Genomic DNA, 20,489 nt, shown 5'->3' with positions numbered 1-20,489 from the left:
TTACATACACACAGCGTGATAGCCATAGAAACAGGACTGTACACATTTCAATTTGGCTGACATCTTTGAGTGTACTTGTTTTGCAATGTTCTTGTACACACAGTGTCTCTTTTTACACAACCACTTATTCCTAAAAGTGATTAAGTACATTTCATCCTTACTTCTTATCTCACATTTTATTCGCCACAGTGGCTGATTGTGCAGTGACTGTTTCTAAACCCCTCTTCTTTCGCCTAGTGGCTTAATAAGGGTTCAATCTCCCTGGTTAAAGCTTTATCTTTAAAAACAAAGAAAAAAGTGCAAAAAACGTGAACTATAAGTGAAGAAATTTCTACTTAGTGAAGAAGTCTTCTACTCTATTTTCGTGAATCTTCTGGATGACAGGCTCAATTCCTCGTGAAGTGCACGTGATCCCTAATATATCATCTTGATTCCGCCTGTTAGAGTAAAACAAAAATTAAAATTACAATCTTATTCTCATTAAAACATATTACCAGCTTAGACATTTCAACCAACACTCCTTCATTGTGACAAACATGTATGGATTTACGTTTCATAGGTACAGGATTCTTACTTATTTTCATGAGTCATATAGATGAACTACCAATTCCTCATGGTCATTGTGCCCATTCGGTTGTCTTGTTTCTAGTTCTAAAATCCATTTAGACTCTCTTTTCCTTAACTGCATCTCTCTGTTACCCCCCCTCTGATTTTGCCTCACCTGTTCGATTGCAAAGTATGTTAACAGATTGCAATTCGATTTGTGAAATTGCGCAAAGTGTCTTGCGACTGGGTATTGAGGGTCCTGATTTCTGATCGCTCTAAGATGTTGCATCACCCTATTTTTAGCCATTACTGTTGTGCTGCCCACATATCTTTTTTTACACGGACATTCAAGCACGTATACTACATGTGTGGAGCTGCACGTAAGGAATTGTGTTATCTTTCTTTTGATCTTACCATGAGGGAGATCGAAGTCTTTTCTCATAGGGCTGTGCTTGCAGGCTTTACAGTGCCCACACGGAAAGAAACCTGCCAGATTATATTGGTTCCTATCCCTGTAGTCTGTGATGTCTCCCTTCGTAAGTATGTCCCTCAGGCTGTGGCTTTTCCTGTAGGTGATGGCTGGTCTGGTACTTAACTCAGGGCCAATAACAGGATCACTTTTAAGGATGTTCCAATTTTTTGCAATTATTTTTCTTACTTTGTGAGACCCTCTGTTGAATGTTAAGATTACCCTGGTGGTGTCGTTTCCTTGGGCTTCCCTCTCTTTTGTTATTAAAGTGCTTTCCCTTGTCACATTTTCCATCTTTGCCAGGGCTCTATCTAGAACCCATTTGGGGTAACCCCTCTCTTTAAATCTCTGTATCATTATTCCGCTTTCTCGTTTGTACTCCTCTGTGCTTTAACAATTTCTCCTTGCTCTCAGCAGTTCCCCATAGGGAATGCTCCATTTTAAGGTGTCAGGGTGACTGCTACGAGCATGGAGGACACTATTGCCTGCTGTCTCCTTCCTGAACAACTTAGTTTTTAAACGGTCACCTTCTGCTCTTACTTCTGCGTCTAAATATTCAACCTTGTGTCTATCCTTTTGATGAGTGAGTTTTATGTTATACTCATTGGTATTCAAAAGTTTCACAAATTCATCAGCCTCTGCATCATTCCCACTCCACACTACAAAAAGGTCATCTATGTACCTAAGCCATACTATGACTCTTCCGAATGCCTGTCTGTACTGGGGGTCCTTCTGTATCTCTTCTTCCCATTTGCCCAAGAACAAATTCGCAAAGCTCGGCGCAAAGCTCGTACCCATGCAAGTACCAGTTGTTTGCTTGTACAGTTCACCATTAAACATAAATACATTATTTTCCAAACATATTCTTATCATTTCCTTTAGCATCCTTGTGTGCTCTAGGTACATTATATTCCGTTTTCTCAGATAATGCATGCATGCCTCTATACCATGTCCATGTTCAATGATTGTGTATAATGAGTTTACATCCATTGTTATTAGCATGTACTCAGCTTTCCAATTTATGGTGTCAATCTTTTTCAGAAAGTCTTGGGTATCCTTCACATAGGAAGGTAGCTCTTTCACATGTTCCTGGAGGAAGAATTCCACATATTTTGACACATTTTCATACACACTACCTATAGATGACACTATGGGTCTCCCTGGTGGTATAAGTGGGTTCTTATGTATTTTGGGAAGAAAGTAGATTATTGGCGATTTGGGATAATCTTTTTTCAAGAAAGTAAACTCCTCCCAAGACAGGAGACCTTCCTCCTGCCACTTGCTTAGGTTAGACCACATAGTTAGGATGTTATTTTTGTATATGCTGCCATTACTTTTACAGTAATAGTTTTCATTGTTTAGTTGTCTTACTGCCTCTGCTATGTATGCCTCCCGATCTTGTATCACCACATTACCCCCTTTATCTGCTGGGCGTATTATAATGGAGGAATCATTCGCTAGGGATTCAAGGGCTTTCTTTTGTTTAACATTTAGGTTGAAACCTCCTCCCTTTCCCCTTGGGCAGTGCTTGTATTCTATTAGCGCCTTGGTAGTTACATCATGAAAGGTGTCTACATTGTCGTGTGGGAGATTGGGGAAGAACACAGATTTGGGTTTAAAGCTAGTCATGGCAGCTCTATCTGTAGTTAAGTTCAATGATTCTGCGCCCACCTCCCGGGTATATGTTCCTGTATTGTCTCCTTCATATAGTAGGTCCTGCGCTATTTGGATGGCATTAGCGTCTCCCACCTCTAATAAGGGCTGACTCGGGGGTATGGTTTCTTGTGTGTTCCAGTTACTAGTGTTGTTCTTGAGAGCATGCCATTTTTTTAGTTTTAATTTTCTTATGAATCGGAAAATATAAATTCTGGTCTCACTATAGTTGAAAATTTCTGTTGGACAAAATGAAAGACCCAAACTCAAAGTTTTCTTTTCCACATCCGTTAACTCCCTACTCGATAAATTTACTATAGTTTTGTTTACCATTTCATTGTTCTCCATTATTGGTTGCGTTTCTTGTAGCCCCCACGTCTGGTTCCCACTGGCTCGCGTTCCACTTCTTTTCCTCTTCCTTTGTTTCCTTCTTTTCCTGCGTTGTTTGCTTCGTCCGACCCTCTTCCGGCTCCTCTTGCTTTCCCCCGGGGCCTCCCTCTCGTGCCTCTTCCTCTTTGTACTGGAGGGGGTGAGAATAATCCCGACTGCCGCCCCCTCTTCAGCGCTCGGAATTCGTCTAAATACGTCGGTTTAGATGTAATTATGTCTATCTCAGCGATAGTACTTGTACTGAGTATGGAGCCCTCAGTGTCTGATCCATCTGCGGTGCCTATGTCTGGTCCCGCTCCTTGGCTTTGGGGAGACTTGTTGGACGATGTAGGTTGTTGCATGTCATACAAATGGTCATACTTTTTGCTGTATGTTAAAATGCGCCCGGAGTCATAATCATTGCAATCTCTATGCAGTTTTCTTTGTTTTCTCAGTTTTATATCTTCTTCATACTGGACCAGTCTGGCTTTCATTTCCTCCTTGTATTTCTTTACACTTGTTTGGTCACTTTCATTACTGAGTTCTTCCTCTAGTTCCAGTATTTCTTTAAGAATTCGCTCTCTATCCTCCCAGGCGTATTTCACCAGTATACACAACATTGTTTTGGAACTGCTTGTAGAGTTTTCAAACCACTCTTCCAGCATGCGTGGGTTGGGAGACTCATGAGAGGGTGTTATGTATATTCTTAGTCCTCTTGGGATCATGTTTTTATCTACATAATCTTGTAGAGACACTGCCTCCCACCATTTGGATGTTTCATTCTTTTTAAGTTTTTCATATTTTCTTAATTTCCCTATTAATGAGGTTTCCACTTGCTTTTGGGCTCCCACTTGTTGTCCTTTTCCCGGTGCTCTAGCCAGTAGTGTCTGGGCCACGCGTCTGCGTTGCGCGTCTTCGTCCATTCTTTGTTCTGTCACGAGTGTTTTTAAAGTTTGTCACAACTTCGGTTTGTTGGGCTGGAAATTAACGTGATCAGACGCTAGGGTTGCTATCTCCTAGCTTCTTGATCGTGTGCTCACGTTTTACAGTCTTTATAGATCTTTTTCTTAAAGCGTTTCTGTGCCACTTAGCCTCCCTCCGTAATCCGGAGTTCCGGATGCCCTTTTTAAAGTTCTGTAGAGACTTTCGCAATTAATATTTCTTAACTGCGCGTTGCAAGCGTTTCCTTATCCTTTCGATCTTTGTGCCGTTTTTAGCCCTCCGGTACCCTTTCGCTCATCCCGTGCCTTTGACACCCGTCGGCTCCCCCGTCTTCTCGGCTTTTCCTTCAAAGAGCTTCGCGTCTCCACGCTAAGTCTTTCAAGTTCCAGCTTCGAAATCTGGGCTTACCTTCGGGATGTTCAATCAGGCTTCCAAGGGCTTCTCCGCTTGCTGTCTCCTACAGGCGTCGCTCACGCTTCTTTCCCGGCGACTCGATTCCCTCAATACGGGCCGGCAGTTCCACCAAGTTCAGCTGCTTACTTCTCACGGCTCTTTCGCGGCGGAACCTCCCACAGTCCGGTGGCGCGTTCACGGCTGGCAGAGCCCCGCCAGTCACTTATTTACCATAAACTTCCAAGCACTTTAATAACAAAAGAGAGGGAAGCCCAAGGAAACGACACCACCAGGGTAATCTTAACATTCAACAGAGGGTCTCACAAAGTAAGAAAAATAATTGCAAAAAATTGGAACATCCTTAAAAGTGATCCTGTTATTGGCCCTGAGTTAAGTACCAGACCAGCCATCACCTACAGGAAAAGCCACAGCCTGAGGGACATACTTACGAAGGGAGACATCACAGACTACAGGGATAGGAACCAATATAATCTGGCAGGTTTCTTTCCGTGTGGGCACTGTAAAGCCTGCAAGCACAGCCCTATGAGAAAAGACTTCGATCTCCCTCATGGTAAGATCAAAAGAAAGATAACACAATTCCTTACGTGCAGCTCCACACATGTAGTATACGTGCTTGAATGTCCGTGTAAAAAAAGATATGTGGGCAGCACAACAGTAATGGCTAAAAATAGGGTGATGCAACATCTTAGAGCGATCAGAAATCAGGACCCTCAATACCCAGTCGCAAGACACTTTGCGCAATTTCACAAATCGAATTGCAATCTGTTAACATACTTTGCAATCGAACAGGTGAGGCAAAATCAGAGGGGGGGTAACAGAGAGATGCAGTTAAGGAAAAGAGAGTCTAAATGGATTTTAGAACTAGAAACAAGACAACCGAATGGGCACAATGACCATGAGGAATTGGTAGTTCATCTATATGACTCATGAAAATAAGTAAGAATCCTGTACCTATGAAACGTAAATCCATACATGTTTGTCACAATGAAGGAGTGTTGGTTGAAATGTCTAAGCTGGTAATATGTTTTAATGAGAATAAGATTGTAATTTTAATTTTTGTTTTACTCTAACAGGCGGAATCAAGATGATATATTAGGGATCACGTGCACTTCACGAGGAATTGAGCCTGTCATCCAGAAGATTCACGAAAATAGAGTAGAAGACTTCTTCACTAAGTAGAAATTTCTTCACTTATAGTTCACGTTTTTTGCACTTTTTTCTTTGTTTTTAAAGATAAAGCTTTAACCAGAGACATTGAACCCTTATTAAGCCACTAGGCGAAAGAAGAGGGGTTTAGAAACAGTCACTGCACAATCAGCCACTGTGGCGAATAAAATGTGAGATAAGAAGTAAGGATGAAATGTACTTAATCACTTTTAGGAATAAGTGGTTGTGTAAAAAGAGACACTGTGTGTACAAGAACATTGCAAAACAAGTACACTCAAAGATGTCAGCCAAATTGAAATGTGTACAGTCCTGTTTCTATGGCTATCACGCTGTGTGTATGTAACTGGTGGAAAGCTAATGGCTTGCTGTGTGAGCAAGGGAGTTTTGGCTTCCGAAACGCGTAACAGCAAATAAAGCGACACTGTGTACACTTTACCTCTGAGTGCGCGTCTAACTTGGAAGTTTATGGTAAATAAGTGACTGGCGGGGCTCTGCCAGCCGTGAACGCGCCACCGGACTGTGGGAGGTTCCGCCGCGAAAGAGCCGTGAGAAGTAAGCATATATATATATATATATATATATATATATATATATATATATATATATTCCACCAAAGTGCTGGGTTACTCCCACCGCCTCCTAATCAGAAGTCACGTCAACAAAACGAATCCCAGACAAAGTCCGATAAAATTGAACTGCTTTCCAAAAAGAAATGCCGATGCCGTGTCTCCGTGCCGGCGAAAAGCATTCAAACGATTGTAGCTGACAAGTAAACAACTTTGCACCGGGACACAGCGTCAGCATTTCTTTTTGTATATATATATGTTATGCTTACCAACAATCTTCTACTACCTGCCTAGAGAGTTAACCTAAATCATTACATTCAGCTCTGCATTGTCGACTATTACCTGCAGCAACATTTCTGGAGAGAGGCAATTCCACTGTAAAGTTCAGGTAAGTGAAGTTGAGGGTAGCTAGGAGTAATGGTGGGAGGGAACCAGTTAAAGGTAATGCTGTTAATTTGTAATTACAGATGCCAGTGTGATCCTCGTTAGGAATGCAGGTGAAGCAGGCATAGCAGTGGAGTCTCTCTTGTTTATGCCATTCCCCCTTCCCCCGCCTTGCTGGAAGTGAATTTATTTACTGTAGTAGGGCAGGGGAGTCGGGAAATTAATCCTCGCATTTGAATCAAGGCTTTCCGATTTCTGCTGCTCCTGTGGAAGCTCAAGTGTCTCAGGTGTGCAGTACCTTCCTTCTGATTTTCCTGACATTGGGACGGCTGGCATCGAAGCGGTCGGTCTCAAAGGCTCCTTTGACTCTGAGCTTGGCGGGCATCCAAACTGATTTGTCGTTGCCAACCATGGCCCGAAGTCAGTGGTGGTCCAAAAGCCTGTCTCTGGTGTTCCAGAGTGGCTAAATGCCCTTTGGCTGAAGGCTGCTCCGAGTGAGTGGTGTCAAGGAGGAGGGGGTGCTGTACTTGCAGGCCGCTGTGCTGGCGTTAGGTCCTCAACCTCCAGGTCTGAGTGGAGAGATAAAGCCTCTTCATCCGCAGCCAACGGTTTTGAGGGTGCCCCCCCTTGAGGTCCTCAGGACCAAAGAGGTCTGGGGTGTAGTCTCCACCCCTATGCAACATCTTGAGTTGATGAGCATGACAGTCATGATGAGTGTTCTTGGAGCAAAAGAAGTGCCAAGTATTGAAGGCGGCCTTGTGTTTCGGCAAAATGCAGAGTTTACAGACCTCATGGAGATCAGTGCAAGGATATTTCGCATGGCAACAATGACAATATTGAAATGGCATCCATTTCATCTCTGTTGAGGCATGGTGGAGAGATGGAAGCAAGTGCTGGGGGGAAAGGCCCAAGAGGGCACAGTACAACCAAGAGGAGGAGCTACAACTGCTGGCAACTTGAAAGACCTCCTCAAAGAAAAACAACTTAGACACATCCAGGCCCAACAGCAGATGGCAAGAGCATGCACAGCAAGTGTATACAGCCACATATACTTCAAACATAACTTTACCTTATGCTTTCATTTTCTGACCTGTGCAGTAACGTAATATTGTGATTTTTGAAAAATATTTGGGCATAGCTCCCCTGTTCCAGCAAAATCATACCATTATCCACAGCCAGAATGTTGACTGTGTTAGTGTTATTCTTCACAAATCTACTGTCCTCGTGATCCAGGTTACCGTTTTCTGTTAGGATGCCTGTTTCCATGTAAGCAAGCGTTTTGAGTTTCATCATCATCATCAACATCCTGGGATGAAACATGCTCTTCCACAGGGACGCGTCTAGAGCGCAATAGAGCATGGAGCCTTTGCTTATGACGTGGTAGAAGTAGCGTCTATAACAGGTTGAGCTTTTATAATCTCAATGGTGTGATATTGATCGAGCTTGAGCCTAAGGCTGTTTAGGATACAGCACAAGTGTTTGCACTAGGTCATTTCCAGCGCCGATGGTGACAGCAGTGGGGTTGAGGAAACAGAAAGTAGCATGGATCTAGGGACCAGAGAGTAAGATCTGTACTGGAGTCAGTAGGGGCCCAGTAACAGGTCCAGAGGGGGCAGATGGCACCAGAGAGAGACCTGTTTGTGGAAACCCGACTGGAGACCCTTGTAGTTCCGTGGGGTCCAAAGGAACACCAAAGAGATCCTGTAGTGCACTGAAAATTTGCAGCATGGCTTCTTTATAGACCTCGATCTGCTGCAGAGTCAATGATGACCTGGGTGACGCTAGGCACTTAGGGATCAACTGAGGGAATCGGCTCCATTGCCGGTGGCCTTGATAAAGTGCAGCAAACATCTTGATACATTCGCATCTTCTCTTTGGAATCAGAATGGTAGGATGGGCTAGGGTTCTGGTTTGCTTTATTATGCTTGCATTCGGAAGTAGACTTCATGGGCCTCATTTACGAGGCCTTGCGTCACTTTTACGCCGTCGGTGCGTCACTATTTGTGACGCACCAGCAGCGTAAAGAATGTGCCTTGTTGCACCATATTTACAAAGTGACGCATCTAGGTAGATGCGTCACTTCGTAAACCCCTGCGCTACATTATACCTACGCCAGGTATAATGTATGCAGGGGGGGTGTTCTGACACAAGAAAGGGTCATAGAAGTGACGCAGTGAAATCTATAAGATTTCACTGCGTCACTTCTAGGACACAAAGGTGTCAATTTCTTACGCCTGCCTCACAGCAGGCGTAAGACTGACGCAAGCCCTTTCACATGGGGCTTGCCCCATGTGAAAGGACACATTGCTGGAGTTGCGTCACTTTTGTGACACACTCTAGCAATGCGTCACTTTTGCGCCAAACAGATACGTCAGAAATACTGACGTATCGGTAACTCCTTGCGCCATGATGCGTCATACTGTAAATATGACGCATCATTGGTGGCGCAAGGAGGGTGCAGTGAAAAGTGACGCATCGCTGTTTTCACGCAGCGATGCGTCACTTTTCATAAATGATGCCCCAAATTTCTAGGAAGTGGAGCAGGTGCCGGAGATGCGATGTGACTGGGACTATGACTTGGAGCTGGATGTACGTGAAGACCACAAATTCTTGTGTTCAGCAACACACAGCTTCACTACCTAGTACCAAATCCCCTTCAGGTGCACGAGGGCACACTTATCACACAACTTCGAGATGTGCCTTGAGCTCAAATACAACATTCACACCTTGTGCAGGTCCTTACATAAAATCTGCTTTCAGCAGTTGCAGCACAGCTAGAACCCTGACATTGTGGGTGAGGACATCATTTCCTAGCACACTTTGAGAAACGTTTTCGCATTGCTGGAAAACCACAAAGTAATGAGCCGAGCTCTGGATGCAGTCAGACAGCAAGGAAAAAAGGAACTGATGTCAGCGCGCAGGGTTGGCACCAACACATGTGAGAGCCCTGCTATGAAAAAAGTGACAGATTCAAGCCTTTGCCTAGGGGGATGGTCAAAGGTGAGAAATATGCGCTTAAAAGTTTACATTAGCAAAGAATGAACTGTGAATCTCTTTATCACATTGTTATAGAATATGCATCTCTTCAATAATTTCAGAGTTTCAATAACAAAATGATAATTGGGTGAGTATATGTGCAGCATTATTAATAGTATCTAAATTTAAAAAATCTAAAATGTTTCTAAAACAGTTATGCAGGTAATGAAGGATGGGAGAGATAGGTTTGAGAGAAGAAGTGTAAGGCTAAATATGAAATGTATATACTCCAGCTCTTGCTCCCTGCATGAATGCATTTATATATTAAGGTTATCTGTGGGTAGCCCAGGTCATCAAAGGTTTCAGAAGGATCAGCACTGGCCACATTCTTCCTTTGCTGGACACAAAGACTCAACAGTAGACTTCTGGGATAAACTTTGTGCCGCGGGACAGAGAAGGGCAACAGTGTAGTCATTTCATCTTTCTCCATACTATGTAACAGAGGTGGTGGGAACGGGTCTGAATATGTGTATGTCACAAATTGTGGAGCCTTTTAAAAGGTTCAGTTATGTTTTTAACAAACATCAAAGGCAGAGACTGGACAAACATCTCAGAGTGTGGTTTCTGCACAAGCATCCAAATGCATTGGAATGAGCACGAAATCAAACCAGTATCCTTCAAGCAAGCGAGGAAAAGTGTAAAAGGGGCATGTGTACACGAATCATTAATGTATATTTAAGTGAATTTCCTTTACTTCCCTGAGAAGAGGATCACGGTACAGAGGTTTCCGTATAGGCTACAATTAACAAGATGAGCTTTTAGAAAAACTAAATATGGTAAAAAATGTATGGATACAACAATATAATTTCTCGTGGTCCCCAGCCACTCTACTGTTTAACTTTCGAAGTTTTTACACATTTACTCAGAGGTGGGCAGTACAGTACGTTCATCACACAAATCCCAGGGCCCATTATTCAGCATGGGGCACGGAGTGAATGCCGGTGGGAGGACTCCCAGTATTACAACACGTACATTTTACATGCACTGTATTTAAAATATTAGGGCCCAGTTCATGCTAGGAGAGTGGGGCGGTGGGTGTCAAATGAATCTTATTGAGTGGTCTGCGGTGTGAATGTATGTCTGAAGAGGGGAACATCCTTTACGACGCGGATGTTACCCCGCGCTACCATTACGACGCGTCTCTTACACCGCAAGTCGTAACCATGACTTGCGCTGGAGGGCGCTCAAGGACAAGGAATAGTTCATTTACTATTCCAACACCTTCCCTACTATCCACGGGGACTGGTGTTGGAATAGTAAATTAAACTATTCCTAAGTCCGCACCCTACAGCGCAAGTCGTGGTAATGACTTGCGTTGTAAAACACGCGTTGTAACGGTATGCGTGGTAATAGCCCGCGTCGTACCGTCATACATCCCTCTGAAGAGCATGTATAACATTGTGGTGCATGTTTATTGATATCTACGAGTAACTTTGATTGATGCGGACGAGGTCAAAGTCAATGGGACCGAAGTCTGTAGGTGGAGTATAGTGAAGTATAAGGGAGGTTTAGCCTTTGTCTCACTGGATGCTAGGCAGGGCCGCCTTTTGGACAGTGGTGCTGCCACACTGGGCGGTGACCGATGGACGGGGCGGTGACCGGTGGAGAGGGCGCTGACCTCAGGGGGGCTCTGCGTTTATCAATAACTTGCGATTGGAGAGATGAGGGGCACTTTAACCCAGTGGTAGTGAGAGAATCCGGGGATGCGGTCATGTGGTGTGGGCGCACCAAAAATGATTGTCTCACTGGTTGCCACCAGCTCTAAAGCCGGCCCTGATGCTGGAAAAGGTACACATAATCTTGAACACCAACACTCATGTCATTCTCATGCAGTTTACGTTTTTACAAAACCAAGTAGTTTGGTTTGGTAGCCACCATAGTTTTAGCATAATTCTTGGGCAAACCCATACACACTACCTTACCACAGTCTAATCTTTTAACTGATCTCTTCTGGACTGGTGATCTCGGCTTGGTGGTCCAAGTCACAGGAGTGGGAGCACCTCACTATGCATGATCAGTTGAGGTGTTACCAACATGATCAAAGTGTTTATGTGTGGGCCTAACTGTCAGTCCACATCCAACAGTCTCCCAAGGTTTCCCACTTCTTGCAGCGTTGGGTGAATCGCATACCGTGGAGTGGCCAACCTAATAGTAGAGTTTTGTTGCTTAGGATGTAATAGGCATATTTGAATAGGCAAGACTACAGTTGGGGCCAGTTAGTGCCCTATATAAATAATATAAATGATTAAAACCACATTTTTTGGCAACTCTGCCACTCTGCCAAGTAAGGATGCACAAGAAAGAATAACTCACCTTCACATGGCCAAGTGTGTTATAGTTAACAGCATTAGCAATCTCCGGGAAGAAGTCATTTAACAGAGCAATTCACTGCAGTAAACAGGTTATACTGCTCATTCCGAATCTAAATGACCAAAAACAGGCAAATGCTACTGAGGATAAGACCTCTGCAAGACTTTTTGGAAAGGATCAAAAACGTATAACAACTGTGCATAAAAAATATACCCCACAAATAACATCCCCTTAAAGATATTACTCGACAAAATGAATCTGAAAATAATGCTATAATATCATGTATTATATATACATGATTTTAAACACAGTATGACATGGTTTGAAACATAGTAATACATTACGCAAGGCTAGAGGAACCTAGGGCATTGGGACGTGGTGTTAATGTATGTCCCCTCACCTACCCAATGCAGCTGCTCAGGTATCTTGAAGGTGTCAACTGAAATGATCTAGAGAATGGATCCCACCTGATGAAGTAGGAACGTTTCACTTCTGGATGCAGTTTAGGAAATTTAGAAATCAAGCTATAAACAACAGCCAAGTTAGAATTCCAGGAGGAGGGTGGGCGCACACTGCCTCACATCCCAGCACTCAGTTTGCCCCGATGCATCATATTAAATGCAGTGCATGATAACACTTACTTCAGTGTCAGGCATAGTTTTTCGCCCTTGTTGGTGCAGGCAGTGCTGTGTATCTCTAGACACGGGCTTCAGGATAGTTGTCCTTCTTCAGTATAGAGCAACGCATTCTTTTTGGGGCTGCTGGAAATGCTGCCCAAAGTCTTCTCAGATCTCTGTAACACTTGCTGGGCGCAGGTGCACCAACCAGAGATCCTCAGCTCAATAGTTCAAGGGAGCCTTTTCAAACAGGAGGAGGGTGGGCGCTCTCTGCCCACCATCCTTCTGAAAGGTGAAAAAGTAAAGCCTGTCACCGAAGTAAGTGTTATCATGTACTGCATTTACTATGATGCATCGGGGTAAACTGAGTGTTGGGATGTGAGGCAGTGTGCGCCCACCCTCCTTCTGTCTTGCCAAAGCACTTCCTGTAAAGTGTGCGGAAGACTGCTTTTATTAAAGTACACAGGAAGAATGTATTTGTCCTACACCAGAGCTCCAAGAAAACTGTGATTCCTGTTACGCTGGTTATGTCCTGGCATTCCCCAACACCCAAATGCAAGTGTTGGCTCCAACTCCTTTGAAACTGGCCTGATTCTTAGAGGAGAGAGCAGTCGGCCACAGATGTTAATGGAAACAGAGGGAGGTCAGGTCGCAGCAGATCAGACTGGAGACTTGGTCTCAGCCCAGCATTTGAAGATATCATCATATTGTTAAAAAATTACAACTTTGCAATTGATAATAATGTGGGCAGAGCATACTACATCTCTCTACAGCTCAAGTTTCCTGTAAATAGATAGATGCAGGTATATTCTATCTAGCCCGGGTACTTGTCTTTTTTTTGCATTCTGGAACTTGTAATTCTGATTTTACAACAAATAAGATTACAAATCCCAGAATGCAAAAAAAACCTGTACTACCGTACTCACTCATGGATTGGAAAACTCCTAGAGCTGTTCTTGGGTCAGAAATAGACCGAAAGAAAATATTACAGTGCGCACCACCTTAAGCACTTGCATACCTCTTATCTCACTCAATAGCATATATAAAGCACCATGATGCTGTAAGGGGAATAAAAAAAGGTGGTTTGCTAAATGCGGCACTGCCACAGAAGTATAACAAAATGTTTTTTTCAAAAAGGCATGGACTGAGTAATAAAGGTTGTGGCTTAAATCCTTTATTGGGGAGAGGATGTGACCTTACGGCTAGAGCGGTAGACACTGGGGAAACGGGTTCAGCAGGGTCACTCAACATCCCGTGTTTCCGGGCAAATGACTTAATCTCCCCATGCCTAACAAATAATGAATCTGTCCTTCTGTAAGCAACTGGTGCTCATGTAGAGCGCGCTGATACCTTTGGGTCAAGTTTGGGCTATATAAAACTCAGGAAAGAAAAAACATGTGAACTGAAATTCTGTGATTAAGTAGCGTGCCACATAACAAGTATTTGGGTGCCACTCCCAGTGCTCTCTTAGGTCATAAAGACATAAACAACTGATCACCTAAACAAGCCATACCTAATGGTTTTGTCAAAGCTTGTTAGCTGTATCAAATAAATGAGTGTTCCTTTAAAGTATCATTGAAATACAAATCTGAAATGTACTGTGAGTAGCTTAGTGATGTAAATGACTTGGTTGTAGTACAAGTGTGTTTGTGAATAGAAAGTGTAATAAGCAAATCCGTTAATTATGGAAATGTTAGAGGTTGGGGTTCCAAGTGAGTGGCTGAGTATTCAGAAATTAAATTGTATTAAATATTTTTATTTTCAATGTGTTTGGGAGATTTTTATGATGAAGCGAGTTGTGTGTGATGGTATTAGTGAACATGTTGAGGCAGTGGTGCCTGAGGTCCAGGTTGCGGTGAGTGAATGATTATTTAAGTAACTGTCATGATTGCAGTTGGATTGTGTGGGTGTGGTCAAAGGCTCATGCTGATTGGATGTGGGTGAGCGCCTTGATCAAGTGGTGTTGAGAGTGGCTGTGTATGTGTGATATTAGGAGTAGTAAATGGGGTGGAGTGTGAAAGGGATGTTTCGATTCGTTTTAGAGCTTTTCTAGAGACACACTTCGATGGGTCTTTTAAGCTGCATGGAAGTGCTGAAGGGGAGAAAATCATTAATACACAATCAATTTAGAATTACTGCTTCTTGATACATACTAACAAAAGGACACTTAAGGAGGGTTAGTTAGATTTCTTACAAAGCCAGAAATAACTGAACATAGACACACCTCAGCATGAGGGTATATAAATACAATGGAAAGAGCATAAAGCCAATCCTACACACAGAAATTCAGAAAATGCAACATGAACAGGATTATTAGTTCAAGAAGGAGGAGACGGGCAATCAAGAAGCAAGTGTCCAAATTTTCTTGCATTGAGGGTTGGCGAGTGAAGTGCATTTAAATCTATCCCTGCTCTATAACTAAGGTGACATCTATATGTTAATGAGTAAGCATTCCGAATCAGGAGGAAAGGTGTCAGTTGTGGAGTCTTCCTAACATTTCTCTCCACCCTTTTGAGGGGTAGAGTACTATAAAGCCACCATCACAAGAGGAAGAGCTTGTTTTGAGATGCTCCCTTTCCAAAGGCAAAAAGATGTGGGCATACAGCCAGAATTCGAACAGCCAGTTATCCACACTTTGAATTCCGATGATGCACTATTTGCACATACTCCACAATGGGTACAGTCATGAGTGTACTCTTCCACTGTGTTCTCCATGTACATCCTTTGCAACAATTTGTCCTTGGTCCCATGCCTTTTCCCGCATTTCCTTATCGCCTTCAAGAGCCATGTAATTGTAACTTCTTCTCTCCTTGCCTTGCTGCTAAAACAAAGACATCACGTTGCCTAAAAAAATTGCTTCCCCACCTGCAATGCAAAATGTGAGAAAGAACAGTTTCCACAGTGCACGTGAAATTCAGAACATTATTTCTAAAGGAAGAGTTTGTCAGGAGTTTGCATTTCAGGGCTAGAGCTTTGGCTAAAATAAGAATGTATCACTTAAGTTTTACTAGTTTGCATAACTAATTTACATTTCGACTAACACCTTTACCTAATTATGGACAGTATCATTATTAAACAAATTGAGTACATAAGAAAGTGTCAAACTCCACAACACTGTTTCTTCATGTTGGCGTTTTCTGCTTTTACATTTATTTCCTATGTCATGTTGTAGAGTGTTGTGTTGTAGAATGTCATGTTGTAGAGCGGTGTGGCGTAGAGTGTTGTGAAGGAGGTTGCCATACCAGAGAGAGTTGTATTGTACAGTAAAGTAGTGTACAATGAAATGGCCTACATGCCATGGTGTAAAGTGTTGTGGTGCAGAGAGGAGTGACATACAGTTGAGTGGCATAGAGTGGAGTGGCGTCTCATACAGTACAGTAGAGTTGCCTGACTTAGGGTGGCATAATATTGAGTGTAGAGTGGAGGGGCATAGAGTGGAGGGGCATCAAATGTAGTGGCCTGGTATAGAGTGTAGTGGCGTGTCGTAGAGTGGACTAGAGTGTAGTGGCATGTCATAGAGTGGAGCAGCGTATTGTAAATAGAGTGGAGTGGTGTGTCAGAATTCAGTGGAGTGGCATGTCATATAGTGGCATGTTGTACAATGTCTTACAGTGGCGAGGTATTGAGTGTAGTGACATGTTGTAGAATGGCGTGGCCTGTCGTAGTGAGGAGTGGTGTGTCACAAAGTAGACTGGTGTATTTTAGAGTGGAATGGCATGGATTGTTGTAGAGTGTACTTGAGTGGCATAGAGTGGAGTGGCGAAAAGTAGAGTGGCATCCTACAGTAAAATAAAGTGGAGGGTCCCACAATGGCATGCTGTACAGTATCTTACAGTGGAGGGGCTTAGAGTGGAAACGCATAGAGTGGAATGGTGTGTCATAGAGTGGAGTAGTCGAGTGATGTGTCGCAGCATTGAGGGGCTTGTGGCATAGTAAAGTGGCATGGAGTGGCATAGAGTGGAATGGAGTGCCATAGAGTAGAGTGGCATAATGTAGAGCAGAGTGGAATATCAGAGTAGATTGCAGTGGCGTAAAGTGAAGTGGCGTGTACTAAAGTAGAGTGGAGTGCCATGTCATAGAGTAGCTTAGAGTGGAGGAGTATAGAATAATGAAGTGGTGTAGACTGAAGTGGCATATTTTAGAGGGAACTGGACTGTTGTAGAGTGAAGTAGCATGACGTTGAATGGAGCAGCATGTTGCAGAGTGGAGTGGTGTGCAGTTTTGTATAATACAATGGATTGTGTTAGAGTTTGAGTATCGTGCCAGGGAGTAGTGAAACATGTTGTGGAGAAGAGTGGCATGGCATGTCACAGAGTAGAGAGAAGTGGCATGTTATACAGTGTCTTAGAGTGGAGGGGTGTAGAGAGGAGTTGTGTAGAATGGAGTGGCATGTCAAAGTGTGGAGTGGACTGTGGTACAGTGGAGTTGCATGTCGTAGAGTGGAATGGAGTGACATAGAATAGAGTGCCATATCGTAGAGTAGAGTGGAGTGGGTGCCATAGTGTGGCATGTTGTAGAGTGTCTTACAGTGGAGGAGCATATGTTGGGGACTGTCCGGCACTGTCTGGGACACAGTCAGGGACTTGGGCAAAGACCGGTGGCTAGGTGGAAAATGAAGCAGAAAAAGGAGTACAGCACTGCTCAGAGTCATACAAGAAGTCAGAGGAGAAAAGAGATTCAAAGGGGAAGGCTGCTCGAAGGAACAAGTTGGCTAAGACTCAGAAAGGACAGGCACTCATGAGGCAATTCAGTATTCAGAATCACTACACCCAGGACGGATGTGCATTACACTTATATATAAAACAACATTAACAATAAAGGAAATGTGGGGGAAAGAACTCAGGAGCTCCAGATGGTAAGACTGAAGCTCAGTAAGTTCCTCACCCACAATTGCTATTACAGATCCTGACTGCAAATACACACATATAGGATATGCATACAAAGGCAGGGTCTGTGGAGCTGGTACCAATGGTGATGTTATAAATGTAACTCAAAGACAATATTCACAGTAAACAAGAAACACCACTTAGGTTGTCAGCTGTATTCATACATAATTTGGAGCACACCAATTATTATGATCCAATCAGAAAATTATTCAACATAAGAACATCACAATAATCCATTAGGCTCTTGAAGATCTTTTGTTTCGTTTTATTTCATCAACTCCAATCCCTTTTGACAACGTGTTTCGCCGTTGCTAGGTAACAAATCGGCTATCTCAGGACTTGAAACAATACAAAATGCGCTTTTACAATCACATTCTCAAGCACTTTTCAGTCACTGTGAAAGAGCCCACAATACCAACAACCTTCTGTGCACACCATTGATCACATTTGTGACACATGCATGAGACATATGCATTACCTTGTTGTCATATAAGATATACACATTTTCTCCTCTATTCATATTATATACTCATCAATCCATAGTAGTATTCAATAATTACATTTGAATGATGTACTCAAAAGTTATTGATCCTGTCTTTCACTGTGTGTTTTGTGACCATCCTGCCAAAGCTACCTACTGAGAATGCAGTGTATTTAAATTAATTCAACCCATGTGAAGAAAGCAACATAAAGCTACGTCCTTGGACGCAGTTACCTCAAGACTGCTAGTATCGAATTCCTAATATAATGAAGATAAAAAATGAAACAATGGATTTCTGTTATAACTCCACAGGCAAGGCAAGGTCAGACCATACATAAGTATTTGTTCAGTAGTCACAATACAGAGAGGGAGTTGCTTGTTAGCAGCTCCCTCTCTGTCAAAGCAATGCCAGCTTCAGCAGTAGGCGGGGAGACAGCCGGTACCACAGGGTCCTTGAGCCTCCACCCACAGTCCCCAACACTCCTAAGTGTGTGCCCTGCATGGGACCAGATAACCCACATTAGAGACTGGGCCCTGGGTGATGGGGTCCCCGTGGCTGAAATCGGCCTAGAAGGGGGGTCGCATTGTCCCCCTCCCTTCAATTTAAATAATATATTTTTTTTAAAGTTCGGGGCCCGGGAAATGGTTCTCCCGGGTCCCAAATCAGCCAAGGGTAGCAGGGGAAGCATGCCCCCATAAAAAATAAATACACATTTTAAAAAACACGGGACCGCCAAGCCACCGACCGGAGGCCTGGCCCCCTTTCTCCACTGCTCTGCAAACGCACCTCCTGGGAAACTTCTGGGTGGGGGATGCAGTCTCCTTGGAAGCTTAGAGTCCCTGAAGGCCAGGAACCCCTTCTGTTACCTCCAGTAAGTCCCAGACAGTGGGATTGCTGAGAGGTCTTTGTAGGTCACACCCCCTTTCTCTAATACTCTGCAAATGTCCCTCCTGGCACACTACTGATTGGGGAATGAAGTCCACTTTACTCCTGAGGGTTCTTGGGGGACCAACTACCCCTCCTGTTACCTCCAATATTTTCCACATAGCGGGATTGGTTGTCAGTGGCCATGCCTCCTTTTTCCACCACTTTGTAAATGTGCCTCCTGGTGCACAACTAGTAAATTCCCACAGAGTGGAATTGCTAAGATGTCTTCAAAGGCCACGCTCCTTTTCTCCATCACTCTGCCAACGGACCACCTGGTACACTACTGGTTGGAGGACGAAGTCCTCTGGGATGCTGAGGGACCTTGTGGGCCAAAATGCCCTCCTGGTTCCTCCAATAAGTTCTACACAATGGGATTCCTGTAAGGTGGTCAGAGGCCTCTACTCCTTTCTCCACTACTCTGCAAATGGAACTACTACCTAGAAAAGCAGTCATTTCATCAGTGATGTCACTGACCATGTCAGGAGTGATGTAATATGTGAGGTAAAAAGCATTGCATTGCCGGGGCGTGGGTAATAGTTAGCGCAGATAACTATAACTACTGAATTTCAATAGTTGTGTACGAGTGAAACCTGAGCCTAACTATAACATCCCTGTAATTTTTGTTTTTTCAGTGAATATATATATATATATATATATATATATATATATATATATACATATATATATATATATATATATGTATATAACATATATAATATATATACATATATATATATATTCACTGAAAAAACCATAGGTTATAGACCATATATAGTTAGGAATTAGCATTTACAAAACCTTGAAAATTCACTGAAAAAACCATAGGTTAGAGACCATATATAGTTAGCTGGACATTTTATTGACATAAAACCAATGAAATTCCATATATAGTTAGTTGCACTAACTATATATCGCGCACCCGCAATCCACTGCTGATGATGTCACATATTACATCATTCATGACATGGTCAGTGACATCACTGATGACATCACTGATGACATCTCAAATGACATCACTGATGACATCATCTAGTGTCTGTGTGTTTTTGTAAAGTTTAAATATGTTTTACATATTGAAGAATGAGTGGATGTATGGAAGACTGAGTGTGTGTGTGGCTGGCTGGGAGGTGTGTGACTGTGCATATCAATGTGTACTTGTATCAGTGATTGTATAAGAGAGTAAGTATGTGTTAGTATATGTGTGAAAAGTATGGTGTTCTGTGTTTAACTGTATGGATGAGGAAATCGAAGTGTGATTGATTCTTCACAGGACTGACTAGGTGTATGAGTGCATATGATAGTGTTGTAATAATGAGTGACTGTATGTATGAGTGATTGTATGGGTGAATGAGTGAATGTGTGTGTAGACATAGGAATCAGTGAGTGCGTATGTAGTACCTGGTATTGGTGTGTCATGATGTCATCAGTGATGTCATTTGAGATGTCATCAGTGATGTCATTTGAGATGTCATCAGTGATGTCATCAGTGATGTCACTGAAGTATGGTGTTCTGTGTTTAACTGTATAGATGAGGAAATGGAAGTGTGATTGATTCTTTACAGGACTGACTAGGTGTGTGAGTAACTCCATGGATGAGTGGCAGTGTGTGAGTGTCTGCATAGGTGTATGAGTGCATATGATAGTGTTGTAATAATGAGTGACTGTATGTATGAGTGATTGTATGGGTGAATGAGTGAATGTGTGTGTAGACGTAGGAATCA

Source organism: Lissotriton helveticus, chromosome 8, assembly GCF_964261635.1.
Source record: "Lissotriton helveticus chromosome 8, aLisHel1.1, whole genome shotgun sequence".
Taxonomy (NCBI): Eukaryota; Metazoa; Chordata; class Amphibia; order Caudata; family Salamandridae; genus Lissotriton; species Lissotriton helveticus.
This window is presented reverse-complemented; position numbering follows the sequence as displayed.